This window comes from Oryctolagus cuniculus, chromosome 5, assembly GCF_051225735.1.
Source record: "Oryctolagus cuniculus isolate XC-2025 breed Fujian yellow rabbit chromosome 5, ASM5122573v1, whole genome shotgun sequence".
Lineage (NCBI taxonomy): Eukaryota > Metazoa > Chordata > Mammalia > Lagomorpha > Leporidae > Oryctolagus > Oryctolagus cuniculus.
This window is the reverse complement of record NC_142871.1, coordinates 128,866,051-128,894,046: the sequence shown is the minus strand read 5'-3', so window position 1 is coordinate 128,894,046 and position 27,996 is coordinate 128,866,051. Positions and strand designations below refer to the sequence as shown.

General features: G+C 55.3%; 1 long non-coding RNA gene across 2 annotated transcripts; it reads right to left on the bottom strand.

Moving 5' to 3' along the window:
• Window positions 1–68: 68 nt before the first annotated feature.
• Window positions 69–27,996, bottom strand: LOC149126660 (uncharacterized). 2 transcript variants are annotated; one of them, XR_016234072.1, is made up of 3 exons: window positions 27,839–27,996; window positions 21,741–21,826; window positions 69–6,153 (listed from the first exon to the last, which is right to left on the bottom strand). It is a non-coding gene; the product is annotated as an uncharacterized LOC149126660 (long non-coding RNA). The 2 variants fall into 2 exon arrangements; XR_016234071.1 differs by lacking the exon at window positions 69–6,153 and adding an exon at window positions 14,544–15,681.

Sequence of the window (27,996 nt, the reverse complement as noted above, 5' to 3'; positions counted from 1 at the left end):
CAGCGGAAAGGGTGGACCAGGACACACGTGGCACACAAGTTGACACCACGTAAGGGAAGGGAGCCAGGTCAAGAAGGGGGCGTTTCCCACAGGCACAGCGCCTCCGTTTCAGGGATAAATAGCGGTATTGTGTACGGAATGCAATAATTTCTCTAGTCTGAATGCTCATTAACAGCTTGCTCAACTTTATTATTTATTAATAGACTAATGATTCAGTCAATTTTTAAAAATTAAATACAGAACCAGGAATGGGTTGCAGTTAAATACTGGAGTCTGGTGTGAGTGGGGAGCGGTAGGGGACCGTGTTTGCACGGCGCTCGGTGTGTGGGAGCTGGCCCTACAGCGCACCCCTGCCTGCTTGAGAGCAAGGATGGGGCCGCCCAAGGTGCAGCACGCAGGGCCCGGCTCCGAGGCTGCTCAGGACGCGGCTTCAGCGTCTGGGGAATGGCCCTCGCGTCTCCGCCTGTGCAGGCACGTTTGCACACCTTGGTAGTGCCCACGAGGGCAGCCCAGGGAAGCCCACAGGCAGGCAGCAGGGGAGAGACACGGATACGAGCAGCCCGTGGTGCGGAGTCACGTGCGGTCCTGCTTCCCCAGCCGACACTCGCCCTCCGGGACAGCAGAGCAGAGCCTTCTGAACTTGGCCCTTGCCTGCCTGCCCTGTCCAACAGGCAGCTCCACGCAGTTTCAGGGTGGCCTCAACCGCCGTGTCGGCAGTTCCGGATACAGACTGACTTGGTCTGTTTGGTGGCTGTAACAATGTACCTTGGACTGGGTGGCTTATAACAGTGGAAATTTGCTACCCATGCGTCTGGAGGCTGACAGGCCCAAGGTCAAGGTGCAGCCTTAGTGTCCGTCTGGTGCTGTTTCACGTGGTGGGGCCGTCTTGGGCATCTTCTATGAGGTCTTGCACCCCATTCATTAGCATCCTGGCCCTAACACCAGTGCTTATCACAGTTCGGTGTCCACACTGGTTATTTGGAGAGCTTCTTTTTTTTAGATTTATTTATTTTCAAGTCAGAGAGAGGCAGAGAGAGAGAGAGAGAGAGAGAGGTCTTCCATCCGCTGGTTCACTCCCCAATTGGCCACAATGGCCGGAACTACGCCGATCCAAAGCCAGGAGCCAGGAGCTTCTTCCGGGTTTCCCATGTGGGTGCAGAGGCCCAGGGACCTGGGACATCTTCCACTGCTTTCCCAGGCCATAGCAGAGAGCTGGATCGGAAGTGGAGCAGCCGGGTCTCGAACCCGCACCCATATGGAATGCCGGCGCTTCAGGCCAGGGTGTTAACCTGCTGTGCCACAGCGCCGGCCCCAGGGGAGCTTCTTAAAATGCATTCAGATGAGCAAGTTTAGGGTGGGCCTGGGAGTCAGCACGTCTGACATCAGTGCTGTGGAGAAGGGCACAGCAGCCTTGGCCCTGAGGTCCTCCTGGGCCCAATACACTTCCTCAGATCTCTAAGACGCATTCACCTCATGCGAAAGAACTCTGATATTCTTTAGAGTTTGCTGCATCTTATGTATTTGAAACCTGTTGCACGGTACCTAGAGTGAGACTGTCCTAACCAGTGCAAGCAGTGCCGAGACAGGTCCAAGGCCATGTCCTGGTTTTGTCACACTGCCATGAGGGCCACAGCCACTGCAGAGGATGGCTCACTGCCTTTGGAGCCAGAGCCCTTGGCTCCAGGGCCTCCACTCACCAAGGGCATGTCCTGGGCAAATTCCTCAACTTTCTGAGCCTCTTCTCCCTGACCTGGAAGACGGATTCCTAACAGCGTGTGCTCCCAGGGTTCTCAGGGATTAAATGAGATGGTGCAAGCAAAGCAGGTGCAGCACCTGGCCAGCCACTGCACCCAGCATCCAAAGTGCTAGCTACAGAATTACCAGCTACCGGGACTTGCTGCCCCAGCAGCCCAGGCCAGCACTGCCAGGGGAGATTGAGGACCTGCCGGGAAGGGAAGACAGGTGTTACGGGAAAAGGCTCTCAGGCAGATCTTGACCCTGCCCCTGCTATTTCTAAGTGTCTGCACTGATATGAAAAAGCTTAAAGAGGTAGCAAGCAGCAGCCCTCGAGAAGTGCTGATGGAAGACAACCTGGCAAGCCAGCCCTTTGGGGAACCGTCCCTGGAGGTACTCTCTGCAGTAGGAAAGGCATCACCTCTGGTCCAGCACTCATGAATGGGAGGTTGTCAGAAGGAAAGGATGTTGGGAAAATTGTCCCTTGAGGATAAAGCCTCAGGGAAAATCCAGAGGTGGAGCTTCCCCAGGGACAGGACCGAGAGGAGGGTGCCGAGGCTGGGTGTCCACGCCAGGGACCCCCGGGGTCCACAAGGCCTCCCTGTGTGTGTGGCTTCATGATGCAGTGTGGATGAGAACTGGAATGGCAGGCATCCCATGGGGTGCCCTGCCCTCACCACTCCCTCCAGGTCCTCAGAGTCTGGCAGGTTTGGTGCTGTCACCAGCTCCCTCTTACAGATGAGAAAACCGAAGCCCAGAGCCGTGTGCAGCCAGAAGAGGACAAAGGCAGTCAGTTGCTCGGAGCCACGGGGCAGCGCTGCCTCCTGGGTCTGCGCCCACTTAGCCATGGCTGGTTAGAGACCCAGCCAGGAGATACACCCAGGGCCTTCTCCCTGTGCTCTTTGCTGATGGACAGCAGTAAGGAAGGACCCTCCATCAGCAAACTCAGGAGCCCCGGGCAGTTCTGGAGCACAGGTTCCGTGAGCACAGCCCTGGAGAGACGGAGCCCTAGCCGCCATGTTAGCACCATGAGGACAGCCATTGTGACACCACATAGCTGTTTTCCGTGACAGCCCTGCAAACACAGAGCAAGCCTGGCTGCAGTTACCTCAGTGTCAGATCAGTCTCTTGTCCCCAAGGAAGGGACAGACAGAGCTCAGACCCTGGCTGCTGCAGTAAACCCAGGAAGGGGACTTTCCGTTGTTGTTCTGAATTTTTTTTCTGTTTTTGTAAACAAGTAAAGCAATGCTCAGAGAAGTTAGGTGACTTGCCCCCAGTCACACAGCAAGTAAGGAGCTGAGCTGGGTTTTCCAAAGTGCCCACCCTGCTAGCTCAGGGGTCCTGGGGTGGCATGGGGTCTAGAGCCTTCCTTAAAGGAGAAGGTGAGTTCAGTGGGAAGAGCGCTGGATTCGGGGTTTCCTGACCTCAGCTGATTTGTTGCGGGTCCACCTTACATGGTGTGCATCAACCCATTGTCCAGCACACAGTAGTTGCTCAAATAAACATATGTTGGATACAATGCTGACTACACACACACACACACACACACACAACAAAGAACTTAAACAGCCTGCATTTCATTCTTATATACACAGGACTCCTAAAACCCAATAATTAGAACATAAAACAATTTTTTAAAACAGGCAGAAAGTATTAATAGACAGTTCACTGATGCAAATGGCCCAAAGCACATTGAAAAAGTGCTCAGCCTTAACCATCAGCGAAATGCAAACTAAGACAGTAATGAACTATTAATACACACTCATCCGGTTTGATTTTTTTTTTAATCAGAGAGGCTGAAAACATTGAGTGCTGATGAGGATGTAGGGCAGCTGGAGCTCTCTCACTGTGGGTGGGAGTGCAAAATGGTACTGGCCGCTCTGGACCAAGGTCTGCACGTCTGTTATAGAACCAAACAGCCTGGTGCTGGCGCTGCAGTGCAGTGGGCTAAGCCTCTGAGGGCAGTGCCGGCATCCCATATGGGCACCAGTTCGAGTCCCGGCTGTTCCATTCTGATCCAGCTTCCTGGCCAATGGCCTGGGAACAGGACCCAAGTCCTTGGGTCCCTGCAACCACAGGGGAGAAGCAGAAGAAGCTCCTGGCTCCTGGTTTCAGGCTGGCCCAGCTCTGGCCATTGCAGCCATTTGGGGAGTGAATCAGCGGATGGAAGATCTCGCTCTGACTCTCCGTGTATAACTCTGCCTCGCAAATAAATAAATAAATCTCAAGCGGGGGGGGGGGGGGGACCAGCCTGTGACCAACACCTCCCCTCCTGAGCATTCACTCAGGAGTCAGGAAAACACACAGAAAGACTTGTGCACCAGTGCCTAGAACAGTGTTATTTTTAACTACCCCAAACTGTAAACAATTCAAATATTTATTGACAACAGAATGGGTAATCCCAGTGTCTATATGGGTAACACACACCTACACACACACACACACACACGCACATATACACGAGAGATGCCATTCAACCATAACAAAGCCTGCAACACGGTGAAGCTCAGGAGCAGGCTGAGTTGAATAAGCATCTCTCAAAAAGGAGTGCACGGAATGGTTCCCTCTCTCTGAAGCTCTGGAGAAGAAAAACCAACGCACAGGGCAAAGTATCCAGACAGTGGTCACCTAGGAGCGCACGGAGCAACTTTCCAGAGCACTGGGATTCTTCGTATCTTTCATTTATCTCTAGGAATAAGCAAATCTTTTTAAAATGTTTGTTTGGGAGGCAGAGAGAGAGAGAGAGAGAGAGCGTTTTCATCCGCTGATTCACTCCCCAGATGTCCCAAATCATCCAGGGCTGGCTTGAGCCACAGCCAAGGGCCCAGAACTCAACCCAGGCCTCCCCCAGGGGTGGCAGGGACACAAACACTTGCACCATCACTGCTGCTTCCCAGGGTTAGCAGGAAGCTGGAGTCGGCCAGACCTGGAGCCCAGACCCTCCACAATGGGCGTATGCTGTAAGCAAGGCTTAACCGCCAAGCCAAACACCCTCCCACACACACACACGTTGTGTCGTTATAAGCTCCTGAGTTGCACGGCTGTGTTCAGCAGTGATGTGTACACCCACTGACGTGTTTAGGGCTCTCAACTTTAAACTGCACAAAACATACGACGGGTTAGCAGGTGGCTTCGGGACGGATTGATGGAAAGGCACGTAATCAAGTGAGAGCCACCCGCTTACTGTGAATCCAGGTGGTGGTGTTCACTGTACACTGAGCGACTCTTGTGTTTTAAAGCGTTTTTTGTAGGTAGGGGTGGGCACTGTAGCACGGATGGCTGTGACGCCTGCATCCCATATCAGAGCGCCTGCCATCAAGTCCCGCCTCCATTTCCAATCCAGCTCCCTGCTAATGAGCACAAGAGGCAGCGGACGATGGCCCAAGTTTCTGCCACCAATGTGGGAGATCTGGAGGGAGTTCTTGGCTCCTGGCTTCCGCCTGGCTCATCCCTGGCTGTTGTCAGGTAGTGAACCAGAGGATGGAAGATTTCTTCCTCTCTCTCTGACTCTCCCTCTCTCTCTACCATTCTGTCTTTCAAATAAAGACTAAAAGTAAAATAAAAGGGCCAGCATCATGGCACAGTGAGCGAAGCCACCATTTGTGATGCTGACATCCCATACCAGAGTGCAGGTTCCAATACCAACCACTCGGCTTATGATCCAGCTCCCTACAATGTGCCTGGGAAGGCAGCAGGTGGTGGCCAAGGTGCTTGGGCCCCTGCCACTCACAGGGGAGACCTAGATGGAGCTCTGGCTCCTGGCTTCAGCCTGGCGCAGCCCTGGCTGTTGAGGCCATTTGGGGAGTGAACCGACAGATGGAAGATCTCTTCCTCTCCATCTCTTCCTCTCTCTAATGCTCTGCCTTTCAAATAAATAAAATAATAAGGTTGAATTAAATTAAAAATTTTGTGATGGAATATGGGGCAGAAAAAACTAAGAGTTGAATCCCACTGTTGGCTTAGCTCGCCCAACCCCCAAGGCCCCTTGCAGTCTCTCACTGCCCCCTCTGTGGCTCACTTCACAGTCCACACGTCGCTGTCCATGCTGGGGCCACGATGGCCTTTGTTTCACTCCTTCCAATCCACGAGCCCTCCTCCAGCCCCATGACCTTTGCAAGGTCTCTCTCCTACAGGAGGTTCTACCTCTCTTTTGGCTCTCAGGTCACATGGCAGATGTCCACTCAAACGGCCATTCTCTGGGCTCCTTCTCTCTCCGTTCCCCAACACCACCTGCGGAGTTTTGCTGTTTTCGTCCTTGGAGAAACAGGTTCCTTTCTGTCACGGCACTTACTGGTCAGCCTGAGTGTGACCGTTCTGCTCCAGCAGCCCACAACTCCATGAGGCCAGAACCACACCCTCCCGGGCCTCCGGAGACACCTGCCATCCAGCATCCGGCCAGCGCCAGTGTCCATGCGGCATCTGCAGAAAGAATGAGTGATCCTAGCAACCTGCGGCCCCGCTTTCTCAGCTGGCAAACGAGGAGACCACTGAGCAACCAGGAAGAGCCTTTTTGTTTGCTTGTTTGTTTGCATGTACAGGAGCAATTCAGAACAAATATTCAGAAGCCGCGCGTTTAATTCAAAATGAAAACAACTTTAATGAATCCTACAGAAAATACAATGTGTGCTCCTTCCTCTAGGATTATCCACTTTGCTGAATAAAAGAATCTGAATGTGAGAACGGATGCTGCTTCGTAGCCACTAGCATATGCCTAGTCAGGCGTCTGGAAAAGCAGCCCCAAGGATAAGGGGCAGCTTGCTGAGCTAAAGCCTTTGAGATCCAGAGGGCGCAGTGGTCCCCTAGCTCCTTTCCGGCTTCTGCCTCACCGCACCTTCTAAGCAGATACTGTTCTCTCCCGTGGTGGACGGAAGGGCAGCTCAGGGGGGTAAGGGACTCACCCAAAGTCACACAGTGAATCGGGGACAGAGGGCCCTTGCGTTAATCCGCTCAGTCCCCGGGATGCTTCCGTCCCATGCGGTCCTGTGCCAGGTGCTGGGAACGCAATGACAATGAGACTCAGCCCCTGGCCGCTGCCTCTGGGAGCCCCCTTTCTTAGCTGCAGTGCCTTTCCTCTGTTTAGAATGAACAAGAAAAGCCATGCAACCCCGGTTTCTCGGTCTGGGCTTTCCAGAAGCCGACTCTAAGATGATGATGTCAGGACAAGTAGCCTATTAGGGAGGTCACCCCCAGAAAGAACCCAGAGGGCAGAGAGGGCATGAGAAAGGGAAGGAAGCCAGAACAGAGAGCAGATCCTGTTGGGGGCACCTGGGGCTCGGTCCCCCAGAGTCGGGGATTTATGCACCAGCTGCTGAGGGCTACTGCCCAGGGTAGGTCCCTGGCACTTCTGCCCTGCAGAAGGGCACAAGCCAGCTCCAGTGACCGGAGACAGCGTTCGGGCAGTATCTGCCCAGGTGGCACAGAGCAGCCATCACGATGCATGGGAAGGAAGACAAAGGCACATGCTTCGCCAGACCCCAGAGGGCCAGCTGTAGGCAGTGGTGACTGTGGCCTGGTGCCCGACACCTGAAACTGCGGCCTGGGCTCCAGGCCTCAGCCCTGGCTTCAGAGGGTCCCTACCACTGACCTCCAACAATTCAAAACCCTGGGGCCGGTGCTGTGGCGTAGCAAGCTAAACTTGCCTGCGGTGCTGGCACCATATGGACGCCGGTTCAAGTCCCAGCTACTCCCCTTCCAATCCAGCTCTCTGCTGTGGCCTGGGAAAGCAGTAGAAGATGGCCCAAGTGCTTGGGCCCTGCACCCACATGGGAGACTCAGATGAAGCTCCAGGCTCCTGGCTTCAGATTGGCCCAGCTCTGGCCGTTGTGGCCATTTGGGGAGTGAACCAGTGGATGGAAGATCTCTCTCTCTGTCTCCCCCTTCCTCCGTCTGTAACTCTGCCTCTCAAATAAATAAATAAATAAATATTTTTTAAAAATTCAAAAATGTTGCTACTGAGCTGGTTGCCTGGGGCGCTTTTCCTTCTAATGTAGCCATTCTACAGCAACAGCAAATCTGCTGAACTATTTAGGGGGAATAAAGCTGTCCAAGTGGACCCTGGCCAGGTAGGGGTGACCTCTGTGGCAGAAACTGCTGCTCCGCGCTTGTCGTCCTCAGCATCTCCCCAGTTTTAGCTGCCCGGCTACATTTTCCAGACTCTCTTGCAGCTAGAAGCAGTCATGATCCAGTTTTGGCCAAGGAGATACAAGCGGTCTTGAAAAGTTCAAGGAAAAGTTTATTACAAAACAGATGCACAGATTCTATAATTTTTGCGCCAAAATAAACTTCCTTTTGACTTCCATTTTTCCGTGAGCGTGTTGAAGTCCCCTTGCTTAAGCGCACGCTGAGCAGAAGGAACGCTCCAGGGCACAGCCTTTTAAAAGCAAGAGGCCTGCTCTGCTTTTTCTTGGGCCCTAGGCTAGAAATTGGCCACGACTGGAGCAGCTCTCTTGGGCCCAGGAGTGGAAGGCCCATGGTGAGGGTGACGGAGCTGTAACCCCAACCAGGGATGACCCCAAGCATCCACCAGCTTCTAGCTGAAACCAAAAGAGAGACGCAAACTCCCTGTCACACCAGCCTCTGTGTTGAGTCCTTCGCTGGGCTCATAGCACCATGGCCTGCACCCTGCTCAGCTCCTCCTAAGGGACTCCTACCAGCGTCGAAGGTGGCCATTTCCACAGGCACTGTTCTCACACCCCAGGTGTGACCGCCCCCCCTCAGGCTGCTGCTCCCACCCTAGCCTCCCCGGCACTCCCCAGCACTCCCCAGCAGGTGGCAGAGCGCCCGCTGTGAAATGAACATCTCACAGACCCCCATCCTGCACACCGGGAGCCCCCACTGCACCCCCCCTCCGCCACACTGTGGGCAGGGCTGCTGGGCTTCAGGGAGTCAGGTGGGCAGCAGGAAGCGGGCAGCTAGTCCTTGGGAGCACGCATGGATGAACAGGGGGTTATTGTGTCTCAGGAAGGACGCGGAACAGGTGAGCCAACTAAACCTGCAGAGTCGGCATCAGGGCACCCTGGGGGCCGCCAGAGCAGCCTCTGCCTGGAGGCGGCGACAGGGCCCCACGGCCTCCACGTAGGGCTTGCTCTAACACCCTGGAATATTCTAAATGAAAACCGCCGAGGATTCTACGCGGCTGTTCAAGAGTAGGAATCAGGCCTGTCCCCTTGCAGCCTCCAAATTTTTGCTTGTCCTGGAATCCAGATGGGCTCCACAAACATTTCCTGAACAAACCTGTGAGCCAGTGGAAAGCATCCTGCAGGAGCTTCCCGCGCTCTGCATTCAGCACTTGTCCCCACCCCCACCCCACCCCCACCCTTCCCTTCCCTTCCTTACCACCCCCCACTTGCGCCCACCCAGTCCCTATCTCTCTTGAGGGCTCCAAACCCAAACATGGCCACAGGGAGCATGAGCCCCTGGGAAGGCCGGCTCCTGCCAGCAGAGCATCGCCAGCCTCTCCCCCCAGGACTGGGGGCTCAGCTCAGCCACGCTGTCCATCACAGTGTCCTACAGGAGCCCTGAGCTGTCTGTCTCCAAAGAAGGCTGGTGGTCTTTGTCCGAAGGACTCGGTTGCTTTCTTTCAGGGAATCCCGCATGCTTGTCAGTGCTCAACCCCACGTTCCATAAGTACTTATGTGAGACCAGCGCTGTGGCGTAGCTGGTAAAGCCGCTGCCTGCAGTGCTGGCATCCCATATGCGCACCGGTTCGAGTCCCAGCTGCTCCACTTCCAATCCAGCTCTCTGCTGTGGCCTAGGAAAGCAGTAGAAGATGACCCAAGTCCTTGAGCCCCTGCACCCGCGTGGGAGACACGGAAGAAGCTCCTGGCTCCTGGCTTCTGATCAGCCCAGCTCTGGCCATTGTGGCCAATTAGGGAGTGAACATCAGATAGAAGACTTCTCTCTCTGCCTATCTCTCTCTGTGTAACTCTGCCTTTCAAATAAATAAATAAATCTTTAAAAAAAATAGGTATTTACGAAATGGGAATCTATCAGTGCATCTGTCCATTCAGTGCCCCATGGCAAAATGAGGCTGTCAAACTCATTTCAGAAAGCCACGGAGGCGAGAAGACCCCCTCTAAGATCAGAGTAGACTCTCCCAGGAGTGGTCTTTAGCAGCTCCTGTCCCATGTCCCAGGACGTGGGCGTAATGGCTGGTTGCAGCTTCTGACTCCAGCCTCCTGTCAATGCAGACCCCAGAAGGAAGTGGGGGTGGTTCCAGTAACTGGGTTCCTGTCCACCTGTGGGAGACTTGGACTGAATCCCAGGTCCCTGGCTTCAGCTTCAGCCGCGTCGTGGCATTCGCAGGCATTTGTGGAGTGGACCAGCAGATGCATGATCCCTCTGTCTCTGCCTCTGCCTCTCTCTCTCTCCCCTATCCCACCCCAAACACAAATAAACAAACAATTCTTTAACAAATCTTCTGGGCACTAGTTAGAGCCCTGGCTGCTCTTTTTCCAATCCAGCTCCCTGCTAATGGCCTGGAATAACAGCAGAAGATGGCCCAAGTGTTTGGTCCCCAGCCTCCTACATGGAAGACCCAGATGAAGCTCCTGGCTCTTGGCTTTGGCCTGGCTTACTGCTGGCCATTGGGGCCATCTGGGGAGTGACCCAATAGATGGATACAAGATCTCTCTCTCTCTCTCTCCCTCTGTCTTCCCCTCTCTCTCTGTAACTCTGCCTTTCAGAATAAATAAATATTTAAGGGATCTCCTATTCGACAGGAAGTCCCATGAGGACAGGGCTGTATCCCCCGCTTAGACTGGGGGTCCCTGAGGGCAAGGCTGTGTCACCCCCCAGCCTGGGGCTCCCTAAGACAAGACATCCTCCCCCACCCCAGACTGGACCCCCCCCACCGAAAGTCATGGGCGCCTCCTGGTGCAGCAGTCCCATGGTGCATCCTCCCTCCCTTCCTCCCTCCCGTCCGTCAGCGCCTCGGTTGCTAAGCTCAGGAAGGCCCTGCCCACGCTGTGTTCATAAGCGTTTTTAATGTTTCAGTTCTGAATGTGTTCAGGATGCATAAACACTAGGAGGAAGAAAAGACAGAGAAGACAGACAACACGGAAGGAAAGGCCAACTTGTGGCCAAGTTCATTCCGGCGGCCAGGCCTAGCCTCAGGGGAACGCGCCAATGCATGCACGAAGCCTCATGCATAATCATTTCTGAGCTGCTCGATATTCTAAGCAGTGGATTTTTTTCCCTCCTCAGATGCATGCCACAACCGCTCATCGTGGGCAGAAGCTGGATGGGAGGTGATGGAGTTTGACTTCCGGGAAGAAGGAGAAACGCGGGTGCAGGCGGGAACAGAGGCGGGCGGACCTCACGGGGATGGGAGGGAGCAGAGGGCCCCCCCTCAGGGCAGCAGCTCTTGGGGCACAGAGGAAGGGCAGCAGCAGCAAAGAGGCCTGGTGCGCACTGCATTAGCTCCTTCTGTGACTGGGCTTGGGGCCTGATGCCCCCGCCCTCACCAGCTGTGAGATCCATGGTCAAAACAGCACACGCCATCAGCTGATGGCTCATGGTTAATGTCCAGATTAAGGAGAAATTAAAACCCAAAAACAGGAGACCTCCAGACCTGTGTGGTGCAATGACGTGGCATGACGTGGCATGACGTGACACATGACATGACATGATGTGACAAGACATGACATGACGAGATGAGACTGTCACCCCCTTCCCAGAGCAGGCGTGAGAGTACCCTAACCTGTCCTTGAGAGAGTCACTCATTGGAGCCCCCCGCCAACACTGGCAGGACTGGCGGCTAACACGGAGACTAATTTCTATGAAGAGGTCAGAAGGAGAGCTGCTGTTATTCCCATTTTCCGTGTAAGGAGACTGAGGCTTGGGCACCATGCCACTCGTTCAAGGTCTTCCGTTCCTCCAGAAGTCCCAGCTATCTGCTACAGTGGCTGCAAGGCTGGGGGCCCCCAAGGGGAGAAAGAGCGAACGGCATGTTGGGCTGTGTGAACTTGGAAGGCTCAGCGGCCCCTGCTGGGAGCGCACACAGGCACCACGGCCTCTCCAAAGCATCGCTGGGTCCCCCACCACCTTCTGCTCCCTGTGGCACCGTCAATCTACACGTCCCCCGGGTCCTTCTGTCAGTGTCACTGGAGCCCATCTGCCAGCCTGGGTGTGATTGCGTCAACAGTGCACATCTGGCCCCTTAGTGAGCTCCTTGAGGCCAGATGGCCCAGCTTACGCTCCCCATCCTCGTGGAACCTTCGCAGGACTTGCAGGAATGGAAGAGAAAGGCCCCAGACACATACCTCCTCCCAAGGACAGCTAGCGTGTACAGAGCACTTACTTTATGCCAGGCAGAGCTGTAAGAGGCTTCTATACCTTCACTCATTGCATCCCCACAGCGGCAGAACACATAACACCCATTACAGAGCTATCATTATCCACATCGTCATTAGGTCCCTGGGGGAGTGAGACCCAGACAGGCTGAGCAGCTTTGCCATCGCTACATAGCAAGTGACCAGGGCAGGCCATTTGCCGTTGGAGCTCTCACTGTCTAACCCTGCATTACACAGCCGGCCCTCTGCCTACGTGGGTTTTGAACCCACGGATTCAACCAGCCACAGATCAAAAGCATTTTTAAAAATTGCATCTGCTGACCATGTGCAGGCTTTTCTCTTTGCCATGAGCCCTAAATGATGCAGAGTAACAATGATTTCCACGGCATCTGTGTTGTGTTTTGTGTTGCAAATAATCTAGAGGGAATTTAAAGTATACACATGCAGAAGGGTTTGTATGTAAATACCAGAGCATTTTATAAAAGGGACATGAGAATCTAGATTTGGTTGTCCGTGGAGATCCTAGGGCCTGTCCTCCATGGGCACAAGACAACTGTACTGCCCTTCAGTGCAGGACCTGTGCCTGAGTGTTTATCTCTGCAAATGACCCATCCATCCATCCACCCATCCATCCATCCATCCATCATCCATCCACCCATCCATCCTTAAATTCACTACCATGTAAGTTGAGTAGCTCCGAGGCCCAGGGCATTGTGCTAACATTCCTCACATATCTTTAACTCTCACATCCAAACAACAGAGTTGATGTACTTATCCCCATCCTACAGTTGAGGGAAGTGAGACTGCCTTCCCAGGGACACAGCTGGCAAGTGGGAGGACTAGGATTTCCACCAGGGTCTGCTCTGGGTGTTTCAAAATCCTGAGCTGATTCTCCCAGGTTCTGTTGCATCGACCTTCACCCAGCAACCACAGCTCAGCTGAGCACCCAGCACGGAGGGAAGGGCTGATGGGAGGAGCCAACAGCCTCCGGAGCCCCAGGCAGTGGAAATGGTGATAATAAAGATGATTCTTGGCACGCCACTGTGGCCTCTGCCATCCCGCACCATATGGCCACTCTAGGCTGGACGCTGAAAATGGCCATCTTCCAGCGCACATGGGAATCACGTGAGATAATTTATGTGTGGCCGGGTCACAGATGTCCCGCGGCACACTCAGATGTACAGAGAAACCACTTCCCTTTACGGTCTGTTAGCTGACTGGAGCTCTCCTGTGCACCTTTTCTGTGGATCGTGGGGAGGGAGCAGCCGAGTTTTAGCTGCGTAACCTAGGTCTGATTCCATTATTCAAACAGTGGTGTTTTTTAAAGGAGACTTATTTATTTGAAAGTCAGCATTACAGAGAGAGAAGGAGAGACAGACAAGGCTCTTTCATCTACTGGTTCATTCTCCAGATGGCTGCAATGGCTGGGGCTGGGCCAGAAGGAAGCCAGGAGCCAGGAGCTTCTTCTGGGTTTCCTACATGGGTGCAGGGACACAAATACCTCAACCATCTTCCGCTGCTTTTCCCAGGCCATGAGCAGAGAGCTGGATGGAAAGTGGAGCAGCTGGGACTTGAAAGTGGAGCCCGTATTGGATGGTGGCACTGCAGGTGGTGGCTTTACCCAACACAGTGCTGGCCCCTCAGCCTTTTAAAGAGAACACTCAGAGTCCTGTGGATAATGTCTGGGAGGGCATTTTGTGGACAGGGAGGGGCTTCTATGGCACTGGGAGGTGTGTTTGGCCCAAGCCAGTCCTTGTGTCTATGTGGGTTGGTGCCCAGAAGGGTAAGGGGTGTTCTCTCCCCTGCTGCTGGGCCAGGCTCACAGCCTTCTGGCAGGTTCTCTCCCAGCTGCCAGCTCCATCCGGGCAGGGCTGTCCTAGCGCTCCCATCTATTGGTCCTGATTTGTCTCTTGATGAGGCTAAGGACCCTCTCAGGTGCCGACTGGCCGCCTTCTCGGAACTCCCTGGGGAACGCCCCTCCCTCCAACCAGCTTCACCTCCCTTCAGGGCAAGCAGCGACTCCTGGGTTCCCTCTTAGGAGGGGCGCTTGGCGATCTGAACACAGAGCCTCTCTCTGCTTACCACGCCTCAGTCCCCTCCAGGGCAGCGCTACACAGGTGCGTGGGAGCAGCATGGGAGTCCGAAGTGAGGAGGCAGGGGCTCCTGTGCTCGGGGGTCTCCTCCATCGGCCCTGGATGCCCCTCCCCCCCCCCCAGACTCAGCCTGGAGAAAGAGCAGGTCCACCCCCAAGGAGAGGCCCCAAGCAAGTCCCCCAGGCCTGAGAGCAGGAGCCACTCACTCTGTGTCCATCACACAAGGACTCCCCAGGGGACATGTTGTGATAGCCGGAGGGCACAGGGAAGCTATTTTAAATGCTTACTTATTTTACTAATTCATCTACTTTGCCCAGGGCCACAGCGATTGAGCCAGGATTCAAGCCCCAAAATCATCCCCTGGATGGAGTCTTTTTTTTTTTAAGTTTTTTATTTATTTATTTGAAAGGGAGAGAGAGAGAGAGAGAGAGAGAGAGAGAGAGAGAGATAGATTCCTCCATCTGTTGGTTCACTCCCCAAATGACTGCAATAGCCAGAGCTGGGCCAGGCTGAAGCCAGGAGCTTCTTTTGGGTACAGAGGCCCAAGCTCTTGGACCATCTTCCACTGCTTTCCCAGATGCATTAGCAGGGAGTTGGATCAGAAGTGGAGCAGCCAGGACTTGAACCGGCGCCCATGTGGGATGCCGGAGCTACAGATGGATGCTTAACCTACTGCACCACAGCGCCAGCCCCCTGCATGGAGTCTTCGCCCAAAGCAGGGCCAGCCTCTCTTTCAATGGGCTGACTCAGCTCACAGCTCAGCCTGGAGGAGGAGAGCCAATGAGAACTTCACACAGGGGCTCACCTCTCCAAATATTATCGCCATCACCAATGAGGTCTGTAGGTCACACATCCCCTGCAGAGGGAAGGGAGGCCTGTCCTTACTGAGACGTCCCAATTTTGTTGGAACATTGAAGGAGGCTGTTCCTGCCCAAGACAGCAAAGGTAGAGTGGAATCAGGGTCCGGGGTTCTCAGCCCAGGTCAGTGACTTCGGCCAAGTCAGCCCCCTACCCCTGCACTGCCACCCGTCTCAATTTCCTCCTCTGTGCCATGACCAGAGTGGGTCCCTAAGGCCCTGACTTCTCCAGGTTGCAGGGTTGCTGGAGGCACGCACTGGAGCCCCTGCACCGTTGGTGCCAGCCTGGGATCAGGTGCTTGGCTCCCGTGGGATGACTCCTGCCAAGCGAGGCCGAGCCCTGCAGGGCCCACACAGCACCAGGGCCTCTCCTCACCCTGCAGGGGACTGAGTCCTTCCAGCTGTGCCTGCCCCAGGTCTGTGTCCTCCAGGCCATGGCTGCAGGGACAGGGAGCAGGGGTGGGTGCCTGGTAAGAGGATAGCCAGCAGCAGTGGCGGCAGAAGCCAGGGAGGAGGCCGCAGCTCGGTGCCAATCAGATGGGAAATCAAAGTTGCAAGCTGGGGAAATGATGAAAGATGTTCCGCATAAGCAGAAGGGAACGCTGACGAGGGCGGGCCCAGCAGTCTCCCATCACAGAAGCTTCTTTAAGCTTCAGCACCTTTGGCTGGGTCTTCCAGAGACTTCTCGGAGCAAGGATCTGCATGCTAAGAGTTTATTGGCACTGTGAGCCCAGGAAGCACAGAACTGGGCCAGGGAAGAGAGGCAGCCAATCCGGGTAGCTCCTAGGCGCGGCTGGGGCACCAGGCGCTCCTGCTACACCTGCAATGGCCATTGTCCTGGAGCTGTCCGAGCCGGGAGTGGAGGGAGTTGAGCGCCATTAGAGGGGACACAGATTCCAGGAAGTGTGGGAGGCAGAGGGGGCTGCACAGAACTCACCTGAACATCTGAAAGAACTAGAAGCAACTAGCTCCGCCCCCACTACCCATCCAAGCCCAAGAAAGCCCCGATGTGCTGATGGCGCTTCCCACCTACCTGAAGGCCGGCAGGGAGCAGCTGGCCAGTCTACACTTGATGTGAATCAGCTTTGCTCCCCTTCGCCGGCCATCCAAGCCACCCTCCTCCCCACGCGAAGCACAGACTGCATTAGGTCCCTGGAGCAAAGGCCGAGCTGGGCTCCAGACACCCGGCCTGCACAGGGAGGCTCCAGTTCCCGCGCCTCCTCTGTTTCTCTCCAACCCTCCTCTCCCCACCCCCAGCGTGTTGCTTCAGAGACCGGCACTGCTTCCTTTTATCTCTACCTGGAGCATTCTAATTAAGTTCATTTCAGCCCTCTGATTCCAGAAGCCTTATCAGGAATACTTAACCTGTGCAAATAGTATGCGGAGCCAGCCAGCATGGACCCGGCATGCTAATTGAACTTCCCCTGGGATCTCAGGCACAGCCCAGCGTGGTCACCGACCAGCTCCAGAGAGGAGGGAGCCAGGTATCATCTAAGGCAGGGAGAGAAGTGGGCCTGGGCCTTCTGTGACCCAAAGTCAAGGGTCACCTGGCAGCTGGACTGCTCAGTAATCAGGGTCTAACGTGCTGGCTGCCCATGTCTGGCACAGGCCACAGCAGCCTCCTGAGACACACAGGGACTCCTGGGGCAAGTCTGGTGGGCAGGGATAAGGGCTAGGCCAAGAACCACCAGTGCAAATAACTTTCAGTAGAAGGACTGCTGAGCCGGAAGGGACTTCAGCCCGGAAATGTTGAGGCCCGGGTTCTTGCTCCTCCTTGGTCAGTAACCAGCTCAGACTGTAGTCACCTCCCTCTGCCACCTCAGTGCTCACACTAGGACCCTTGGTGGAGAAGCTGCAGGACCATCAGAAGCTGAGTGAGCATCGGTCCATCCCTCACCCCTCTTCCCTCAAAGAAGCTGCCACCTACCTGCTCTCCACAGGAATCCACGGCAGAGTCAACTGTGGGAAATGCAAGACCCAAAAGCTAAAAATCCACACAAGCCATCAGGTTGCCTGATCTCTCTGCTCCTGTCTAATTCCAACAGTCCTAGCTTCCAACTTCCTAAAAACGGTACCCTGGTTGAAGGGCCTCTCGCTGTCCCCAGAGCCAGGAGACCCTGAATATCCTACATCTTACTTCTCAGCAATGGGGTCAGTGAGATGACTCGGCAGCCACCTATGTTCCCCAGAGAGGTTAGCTGAGCTCAGGCAGGTGCCAGAGGGAGAGTCGGGGATGTCCCAAAGAGACTTGCCTTGGGGGAGGTTACAGTCCAGTGGGCCTGGGACCCACACCCCCAGAGCCATGTCCCGGAGCCATCTGCACCTGTGACTGCTCAGGGCCTGTGGAGCACAGCAGAGAGCAGATGCTGGTGGACAGTGACCAAAGGCTTCCAGAAGGAAGGGGCAGGGAAGGGCAGGTTCGTGCCAGAGGCAGGAGTGAGAGGGGAGCATCCCCAGGTGGAGCACCCCCTGGCAGACTCCTAGATCCTGGGAAAGATGAGGGTCAACACGAGGAAGGTGTGTGGCACCCCAGAAACAGGTGCATTCTCCCCATCCTCAGAGGAGCAGGGTCTGAAACCCTCTGAAGCCCAACGCTGGGCCAAGAGACTGGGCATTGCTCCTGTCCCTGTAGGAACGGGAGCAGGAAGGGGACAGGCATTTAAATCAGGGGCAGTCTGCCAGGCAGCACCCCTTGCCTGATGAGCTCTGGGCACCAAATAACCTTTGATGAAGGGAAGGGATGAAGACAAGCCTGGCCATGCTGAGGTGCAGGGAGCAGGCATCCCGGGCTCAGACAGCAAAGCCTGAGACCCTCGCTTGCCCCCACCCCATCCCCATCTATCCATACACCCAACCATCCATCCATCCATCCACCCATCTACCCATCCATCCACCCAACCATCCACCCATCCATCCATCCATCCATCCACCCATCCATCCATCCACCCATCCATCCATCCATCCACCCATCCACCCATCCAACCATCCAACCATCCATCCATCCAACCATCCATCCACCCACCCATCCATCCACCCAACCATCCACCCATCCACCCATCCATCCATCCATCCATCCACCCATCCACCCATCCACCCATCCATCCATCCACCCATCCATCCACCCATCCATCCACCCATCCATCCACCCATCCACCCATCCACCCATCCATCCATCCATCCATCGTGTTCCCTCCACAGCCACCAGCCACATGCAAAACAGGTGAGGCCAAGTGGAGTACTGCAGAGCTGTTCCCTCTGGGCACCTCTCATTTGGCCTCTGCATCTACTCCTGTGGGGTCCCCCAATAGGCCACCTGTCCTCAGCTTCTCATGGGGTCTGGCCAATGAGGAACAGCACTGGGCAATGGGGAAGGGAGGCAAATGAGCCCAGAGTGCTCAGTCCCAGCTCCCACCGATGCGATCCTCAGTTGGAGGTGGCAGCTCCCCTCAGAGGAGTCCCCTGCATATCACTTGCTGTGTCTCTGGGTTCCCAAGATGGTGCCTTCCCTTTGGGGCTTCAGGTGCAGAGCGGGGATGGCCCTGCTGTCACTGGCCCGTGGCAACTGCATCTTCTCTGCACCCCGGCTTCCTTTTGCCAAACTCCCTACAAATTTAAATTCCCAGCACGCACAACAAGCCTCTTGCCTGGACCCGGCTGGGGTGGGAGCAGCTGCTGCCCCAGCCGTGGGCTCCCAGGGTGCTCTGGGCTCTTTCCCCAGTCCCACTCTTGTCCCGGCCCCTCCCCAATTCATGTCCCTCTCCATCTCCCGGGCATTATTTCCAAGGTTAAGGCACCACAATGGCAGTCGCTTCTTTGTCTGCCTGTCCCTCTCACCACAGACCAGACACAATTTAGTCACATTGAAGAATAAACACAATGCCGGGGCTTAACTCCCGAAAATGCAGCTTTTATCCTGAATTTCTTAGGTGCAGCCTGTTTTGAGCCGAACCAAGTTGATCAAGGAATTAAATGAGGATTAAGCAAGTCGGAAGGCACTTGCTAATCCCGCAATCAGCCAAACCTGTGCAAAATCAGCTCGCTTCCTTTCCTAAGATATGAATTTTTAAAAAAAATCAAGGAACTGGCTCTTGTTAATTAGAAGATCAAAAAAAAAAAAAAAAAAAAAAAAAAAAACAACCAGCAGGCCAGTCAGGTAACCATAGCCGGGGGGGAGGGATGAGAGAGGGAGTAGGTGATATAGAGACAGAGGTCTCTCCACGAGGTGCCCACATGCCACTCAGTGTTCTGGGATGACTCCCACCCGCCAAATGAAGCCTGAGCCCCACCCCCTCCCCTCTCTCCCAGCAGCCAGCCTGTTCTTTTTGGGTGGCCTCATTTACTGGAAAGTCAAGGTCAGATGCCAACATTGTTTTCTCTGCCCCAACCCCCTCCCCCAGCAGATACCACTCAGGATACAAGAAAGCACGGGACCTGCGACCAACGCCAGCATCCTGGGATCAACGCTCAGCTCTGCCTCTGGCTGCCCGTGCCATCTCTGGCAAGCCACCCTCGCCCTCTTGCGCCTCAGTTTCCCCAGCTGTGATTGGGTCTTGTTTCATCGTCCTGTTGTGCAGAGAAGGAAAGGCACCCAATGAAATGCTCCAAGCGGAGTAACTTAGCCAATGCTAGTGCCTTTCTTACGGGTCCCAACCTCCTTCAAAGAGAAAGCCGTTCCTGGGGCCAGGCTGCCCCCCGCCTAGGCCACTGCCACGGCTGCTGCAGGAAACATCTGCTTTCCTCTCTCTGGGCCGCATCCCATCTGCTATTTTCTGTGACACAATCCCCCTGAGTTCCAGCTCCCGTTAGGGGTGGGCTTTGCCCCAGCTCCCTTCTGCTTCTCATGGGGCTGTCACTCCCAGCACTCCTGCCCCACTCAGTCTCCCAGCTGGACCCCAGTGCAGCCCCAGAATTCTCTCTCTCTCTCTCTCTCGTGACTGCACAGCAGCTGTGGGCATGTGCCCAGTGCGTGCAGAGGCCTGAGCACTGAGCGACACGGGGGACGAAGAGTCTCGGGGGACCTGAGCACAAATCAATCGCCACATCTCTGGAGCCTCCTCTTCAGTTCTGCTTGTTCCAGTCAATCCTTTGGTGTCTATGACAATCAGTCTGCTCCCATGGCCTACAGCCAAAGCCTCCAAACTGGCCTCCCAGAATCCTCTTGGGATCCACTCCTGCTCTCCTGAGCAAACTCCTGAGATCGCAAATCCAATCATGTCCTCTCTGCCTAAAGCAGCCCACGCCTCCCTACTGCTCTCAGGATAAGGACCAGACTCTCCGCCACAGCCCGCCAGGCCCTGCAGGCTGCATTGCACCTGCCTTGGCTGACCCCTGGCCACGTGGACCTCCACGCCGCTTGCTCCGTGTGGGGCAACACTGCGCCTTTGACGGCTCTCACCCTCACCCGGGACACTTCTGCTCGGCCTTCGGCAACTCAGGGAAAACTTACTTCCTCCTGGGAGCCTTCCCCGACCCACCTGTACCCCTGCACCCTCTTTCCGGTTTGGGCAAGCCCTGGAAGAGGCTTCCCTCACCATTTAGAATCTCGAATTGGCCTGTGCCACTGTCATACCAACGTCCGCCACCCTTGCCAGACTGTACGTGTCCAGGGGCGGGAACCATACTGTCTCCTTCACCCCAGACCGCCTGTGCTGGGAGGAGCAGGGTCCAGCTCTGTTCAGTGAATGCATAACCATCGTGCAAGCTGTGACCTAGTCCCGGGGCCTCTCCAGCCCAGAAAGCTCTCTTGCTGGGTGCTTTTTCCGATTCCCTGAGGCAGCAAAGGTCTCCTTCGTTAGTCCTCTCTTTTTCTTCCCAACGAATCCACCAAATCCCATTGGCCTTTGTAACAACACCTGCTCAGTAACTTCCAATGGCTCCTTGCTGCCCATAACAGACAAAAAGCAGCCACTCATTGGACTTCTCCAAATGCATCCCAGCTGACAGCAGCTGCCATAAGCCCCTGCCGCCCCCACCGCACGCTGCACCCTCTTTACACGGTCGCTCACGCTGTCTGCCTGCTTGGGGATCTTTCTCTCTCCCTCTCCCTCTCCTACTGCATCTACACATCTCCCTGCAGAACCACTGCCCCTGTCAAGCTCCCTTAGCTCCCTTCTGCCCATAGCCCGTGGCCCTGACTTCCTCTCACAGTCACCCACGGATGACTGATGACATTGAAGGTTAGAACAGTTACCCGGATGTCCCATGAGCGGGGTAGGGTCTTGCATGTCACTGAGCCCTTTCATAAGTACCGTCTGCTTTGATCCTAAAACCTTTGAAGGGAAGCTGGGGCAAGTACTGCAGACAATAACCCCAGAGTTAACTTAAGTGGAAGGATCTAGCGTAAAGACCCCAGACCCTAATTTCAAAGTGGGGGCGGGGCAGACTGGCTCAGCAGGAGTTTCTCTCTCATCTCTTGTGCTGTTTTCTCTCTGTGCACCCCTGCATTCTCCCCTCTGAAAAGCTCCCCAGAAGTTCAGGGTCAGGCAGAGGAGCCCCACAGCAGGGCCGCAGGGATCCATGTTTGAAAGAGCGCCCAGGCAGGTGGGGGGCTTCTCCCAGGGCACACCGTGAGCTGGTGTCCAGCTCCAGGGGCCTGATTCTCTGAGGCACAAGATACTGACACGTCCCCCAGGAGTGGGGCTGCATATATTCCCATGGAGGGGCTTGGCCCCGCCCACCCACCACAGGCAGCACCACGCTTCAGTGCAAGGGCCCTGGGCTCAGTGCACCTGGGATTGTATTCGGGGGGCGGGGGGACCTCTCACCAGCTGTGGGACTTCCAGGGAGGTGGGTTGTGTCCTCAGTTCCCCCTTCTCTGAAACGGGCTGGTGGCACCCATCTCATTGGATTCCTGTAAGAATTAAAGGAGCTGTGATAGACAAAGGTTCTAGAACAGCTTCAGCAAATATGTGTGGCCATCAGCTTTTATGAGCAATAGCAAACACACTGGCCTCCTTTGGCCAGTATCCAGGAGGGACAAATCCCTTTAAAAAAAAAAAAAGACATTCTTCTGATAGTGTTTGAAAAAGTGTAAAAATGAAAGGAAAAGGAGCCGGTGCTGTAGAGCAGCAGGGTAAGCTGCCACCTGCGAGGCCAGCATCCCATAGCAGAGTGCCGGTTCAAGCCCCGGCGGCTCCACTTCCGACCCAGTGCCCCGCTGATGCATATCTGGGGAGGCAGCAGATGATGGCCCAAGCTCTTGGGGCCCTGACACATAGGTGGAAGCTCCTAGTTTTGGGCTGACCTGGTCCAGGCCAATGCTGCCATCTGGGGAGTGAACCAGTAGATGGAAGATCTCTCTCTCTCTCTCTCTCTCTCTCTGTAATTTTATCTTTCAAATAAATAAATGAATCATTAAAAAATTGAAAGGCACAGCAACCTCACGTGACTAAAATGCTGCGATGCAGCCCCCAAGCCCCCCACACAAATGCCCGGTGAGCCCAGAGTCACTGCAAACACTCCTGCTTTGCCTTCACCCAGAATGAATGGGGCCTCCTTGAGGGTGGGGCTCTTCTCCCCTCAGACTGGGGCTCCCTAGGACAAGGCTGTGTCTCCTCCCGCAGACTGGGCTTCCTGTCATGATCAACCATCCCTCAGCATCCAGCTTGGTGGAGCCAGGACCTCCTGACACCCACTTCCCCTCCCCCCGGCTGCCCAGGCCTGGGACAAGGCCCTGGTTCTAACTTGGCCTCTCCCCAGCCTCAGACCTCAGGCTGCCCAGTTGGCCCCACACTCTCCTGCCGGCCGGATCGCTCTGCTCTCTGTCCCTGAGGTCCTGCTTTACGTTTTTTGGGTCTTCAGGCTCTCCGGCAAGATCCCCTGCTTACGACCTGGAATAAATAACCAATTCCCTCCCAGGCAGATGGCAGCCAGCGCGCTTGCGAGAACATTCATCCAAACCTCACACTCTGTCACGTGGCAGAGTCGGGGGTCTCCCCAGCAGCCCTTTCCATCTCCACCCCTCCTCTATGCCTACAGGTGCGGTCCTCACAGCCGCCACTCTCCCCAGCTCCTTTAGTTTAAGACAGGAGTTCCAGGCCTGTGTGGTCCCGAGCGGCATTGCATTGGTGTAGCGCTCCTGCCCTAACCTTGTAGTCAAGTCCCAGCTCGGGAAAGATCAGGAAAGACGGGGCTCACAACTCTCCTGTTTGGCAGCCAGGGTGGAGAACCATCAGTGCAAGGAAGGCAGAGCTGGGTAAGTCACGTGCCTGTGTCCCAGCGCCATGGACACCTGCGCCTCTAGGCTGGGGGCCCCATGAGGGCTAAGACGCGTTCTTGTCTTGCTCACTGCTGTATCTCCAGTGTGTAGTGCACTATTCAGCACACAGCGGGTGCCCATAAATATTCACGGGACGAAATCTGTGTTCGTCCATTTCCTTAGGGTAGTAAAATACCTGAGCAGGCTACCTTCATAGAGAAATAAGTTTTGTTTGGCTCACAAGTTTGGAGGCTCAAATTCCATGACCAGGCAGCCCCATGGGTCCAGCCTCTGGTAAGGGCCCAAGGGCACATGGCATCCCAGCGGATGGATTTTTGGCAGCAGCAGGTGCACAAGAAAGAGATGAAATCTCAGAACAGTAAGCTACAGAAGGGGTGAGCAGTCCCTTAATTCCTTCCTAGGGCAGTGCCTACATTGACCTAGGCCCCACCTCTTAAAGGGGCCATCACCTCCTACTTTACCACACATTGAGGACCGTACCTCCAATGTATGAACCCAGACCACAGCAAGACCTAAGCCACCCCTCTCCATCGGTGTCTTGTGTGCCTCCCATTCCTAAAGTCCCAAATCTTACTAGCTGGGCACTCTTGCCAGTGTCAATCTATCTTTCTAAGCCTCAATTTCCAAGTCTTCAAATTAGGGATGTCAGTACCTACCCCCACCGTTGGTATGTGGAGTAAGAGAAATAATGCAGTTTCGCTGCACCTGATGCTTAGTAAGGATGCATTTAGCCTGTGTCACGTGTTCATCTGTTACAGGGACATCCCTCTGGTCCCCTGTCCTGGCTGTGCACTCCCTGGGCTGAAGGTGTTAGGAAACTGGCGCAGTTGTAGCCAGGTGGCCGCATGGCCCAGCTACCTGAGCCAGGCTGCACCCCCATCCTCATGAGATTCCCTGCTCCTGCTTCCCTGCCCGCCCTCAGGCAAAATTTTAAAAGGGCCTGTTCCTGAACGCGTGCTCTCTTGGTCCTTCTCTCCTGCTCTTTCTCGGTTCCTCTCTCTAGCCTCCTCCTTTGGGCTCTTGGCTCTTGTCCCTTTCCTCCTCTCTCTCGGTCCTTCTCTCCTGCGCTCTCTTGGCCTCTCTTGGCTTCTCTCTCTTCTCCCTCCTCTGTCTCTCTCTCACAGTCTCCTCTCTTTTTCCTTCGCCGCCCCTTCACTCCGGTCTGTAGGGTGTTCCCCAATAAACCCTTTCCCTTACTCCAGTGTCTGGCGTGCTTTGCGACGGCTAACATTAAGATATAACAGAAGGCGCATGCAGACAGGAAAGCTGTGGGGTTCAGCGAGGGACAACAGCCTTTTGCAGGGACCCTAGAAATGGGGGTTGGGCTGTCACGTCCACTGAATTGTTTGTGGCCTTGAACATCTCTCCCGACTTCTCTGAGCCTCTGATCTCCACCAGCTGCTCTCCCTCCCGCCCTCCTGCGCAGCCCATGGCCCTCCAGGTTAGGAGGTCGCTTTGCCGACCACAGCAGCTGCCCTTGAGACTTGCATGCTGCATCTGGCCCTCAGCAGCCAGCCCTGTGTGCTCTTCAGATGAAAGCAAAACACACAAATGCAGCTGTAGAGAGAAAGTCCCTTGATGCGACCGCCCCTGGAGAATTCCTATTGCAACTGGCACAGAGCACTGTCCCCCACACACAGCCTGCAGGGCGGGTCAGCTCTGAGCGGGGAGGGCCGGCCTGCTCCGTCACGGCTGGGCCGGGCAGCCGGCTGTGACGGGAGTTCCGCCTGCTGGGGAAAGGGCTTGGGGTTGGAGCCTCTTTTCCCCAGGCCCCGGGCCCAGCTGGGACTCCTGCTTTCATCACAGAAGATATGTGAATTCCTGTGATGAGGTCCTCGTAGAGGGGCGAGAAGGACACCTGTGCCAGTCCAGGAGGTAGGGAAATAAGGAAGCAAGAGCCCTGCTTTCTGATAGTCCACCTCGGGGCCGGCGCTGTGACACAGCGAGTCAAGCCGCCTCTGATGCCGGCTGCTCCACTTCCGATCCAGCTCCCTGCTATGGCCTGGGAAAGCAGTGGTAGATGGCCCAAGTGCTTGGGCCCCTGCACCCATGTGGGAGACCCAGATGGAATTCCTAGCTCCTGGCTTTGGCCTGGCCCAACGCTGGCAGTTGCAGCCATCTTGGAAATAAGCCAGCAGATGGGAGCTCTCTCTCTCTCTCTCTCTCTTTCAAATTAGTAAATAAATCTTATTTTTAAAAAGATTTTATTTATTTATTTTACAGGTAGAGTTATAGGCAATGAGAAAGAGAGACAGAGAAAAGTCTTCCTTCCATTGGTTTACTCCCCAAGTGGCTGCAACAGCCGGAGCTGCGCCAATCCGAAGCCAGGAGCCAGGACTTCCTCCCAGTCTCCCATGTAGGCACAGGGGCCCAAGCACTTGGGCCATCCTCCACTGCCCTCCTGGGCCACAGTAGAGATCTGGACTGGAAGAGGAGCAACCAGGACCAAAACCTAGCACCCATATGGGATGCCAGTGCCACCTAGTGCACCACGGCTCTGGCCCCAATAAATCTTTTTTAAAAATTGATCCATCTCAAAGCAGAGGTGCTTCAATCCCACCTACAATAACCAGGACTGGGCGAGGCTGAAGCCAGGAGCCTGGAACCTCATCCAAGTCTCCCACGTGGGTACAAGGGCCCAAGGACTTGGGCCGTGTTCCACTGCTCTTCGAGGTGTATTAGCAGGGAGCAGGACCGGAAGTGGAGCAGCCGGGACTCTAACTGGCTCCTACAGGATACGCTGGCACAGGTCCTGGCTTTAATGCTCCACGCCACAGTGCCAGCCCCGAGGGCTGTGCCTTTTCTAATGGAGGGTGCATCAGGGCAGCTCAGGGCCGGGGAGAACAAGAGGCCAAGCTTGGTCCTGATAATTTTTAGCTGTGTAACTGTGCACAATTTAGTTTTGCCTCTTTGCGCCTCTATTTCCTCATCTGTAAAAAAGGAGACAAGAAAAGTTCCACCTTGGGATCACTAACCACTTGAAATGCAGTAACGCAGTGTGGTGCCTCGCCCATGGGACCGCTCAGTGAGTTAGCGATGAGGATGGTGGTACTGGTGCTGGTGGGGGCGGTAGGAGCAGTGGGAGTGACCAGGGCCGGCTGCACTGAGGAGGGAGCCTTCAGGACCTGATCATGTCCCAAAGCTGAGGCTCACACACACCAAAGGACAGACATGGAGGCAGGAAGTCTTTGGGGAAGCTTGGGGGAGGAGCCTGGCTGCCCAGCGGTCACGCATATCCACGCTGCCTACAGGTTTCTGCCCCAGATGCCAGAATTCACACTTTGTCCCTTCCACCCCAGTCCCCAGGCCCCTCTTGGGCGAGGAAGGTGCGTGCCACGGGGTGGGGGGAGGGTCGGGCTAGCGGGCTGCCGGTTGCATGCCTTCACCTTGTCATAAAAAGGGCGTAATTAATCCGCGGCACTCTCCTTTCATTAAGCCTTCGCTTTTATACCTGAATTAACTTTTCACATCCAGTTAAGGTGCGTGGGAGGCTCTGTCCCCGCCGGTATGACAAGAACAGCTGTGGATTGGTTCAGAGTGGGGGCAGCCGCGACCACCACCGGGCTGTGTGCGAGGGGCCAACCCCCAGTCCAATGCCACGCGGGGAAAAGGGTTCTGTGCTGGGGCGGACTCCCTGCCAGCCCTCCTGCAGGAACTGCCCGAGCCTCTGGTCCCGCTGTGCTTCTGCCTGGCGGGGGTGGGGCTGGGGAGGCCAAGGGCACCCAGCTTTAAAAGTGTCCTCGCATTTGCACTGAAGGTGTTAGGCAGGAAGTCAGTTATGAGCGTATGTGTGTGTGACATAAAGGCCTAAAGAGAAGACGTCTATGTCCAGCATATGCATCTGCATCTCAGTCATCCTGACAATGTTTCAGTATTCACATCCTGCCCTGCCCCCTTCTACCTGATAACTTGCCAGGTGGAGGTCCCCACCCCTTCTGCCTGACAAATCTTCCACAATCACCCAGGTGCAGCCCAGTATCTGCATTTCAAATACCCTGCTCCGGATCCCCATTCTCCAGGGGTCTTACCCTTCCTCTGAACCCAGGATGGCATCAGCTAGGCTTCCTCCTGTCTGATACCTTCAGGGGAAAACTCAGAAGTTTTTCTATTTACATCCAAAAAGCCCTTTGTTCCAAGAGGAGCAGAGGTGGGGAAGCGAGACCCATCTCCTTAAAAACCCCCGGCCTCAACCAGACTGCGCACTCAGCCCTCTGCCCCTCTGCTGAGCCGCCCGCCTGCCTGGCCAGGTGTAATCTTTCCGCTCAATCATGTAACCTTGCTCCCCCCACCCCCACCCCGCCCCGTCCGAGCGATGGCACTCTCTCCCAGGTCCTGTCTGGAGAGGTGCCCATCCGTCCTTACGGATGCCCCTTCCCTAATAAACCTTGCTATTTTACTTTCCACTACTCTGTCTCACGCCTGAATTCTTTCTTGCGCAAAGACAAGAACCCTGATATTTCCCCGGTAACAAAGGCACTGGCAGAAACACACGCAGGGGCACAAGCCCCACTACGCACAGGCGGATGTGGGCGCAAGCATCCAGGCTCCAGCTTTCTCTAGAGGACATGCCCTGCCTTAGCTGTAGGGACCCCACTGCTCTGCAGCTCTGCGGGGGTCCCCACTGCCCGGAAGCTGCCCGCTCACCTCCGGAGTCTCAGCGAGGAAATCTTCTAAGAGCTGCTCAGCCCTCCGGTGCTGCGACCCAAGCTGCGACCCAAAAGGTGTTCTAACACCGTCCCCTCCCCACCACTGGCCGCCCACATAATGTTGCTCTTCCTCCCCATTCCCAGGGTCCTCCACGC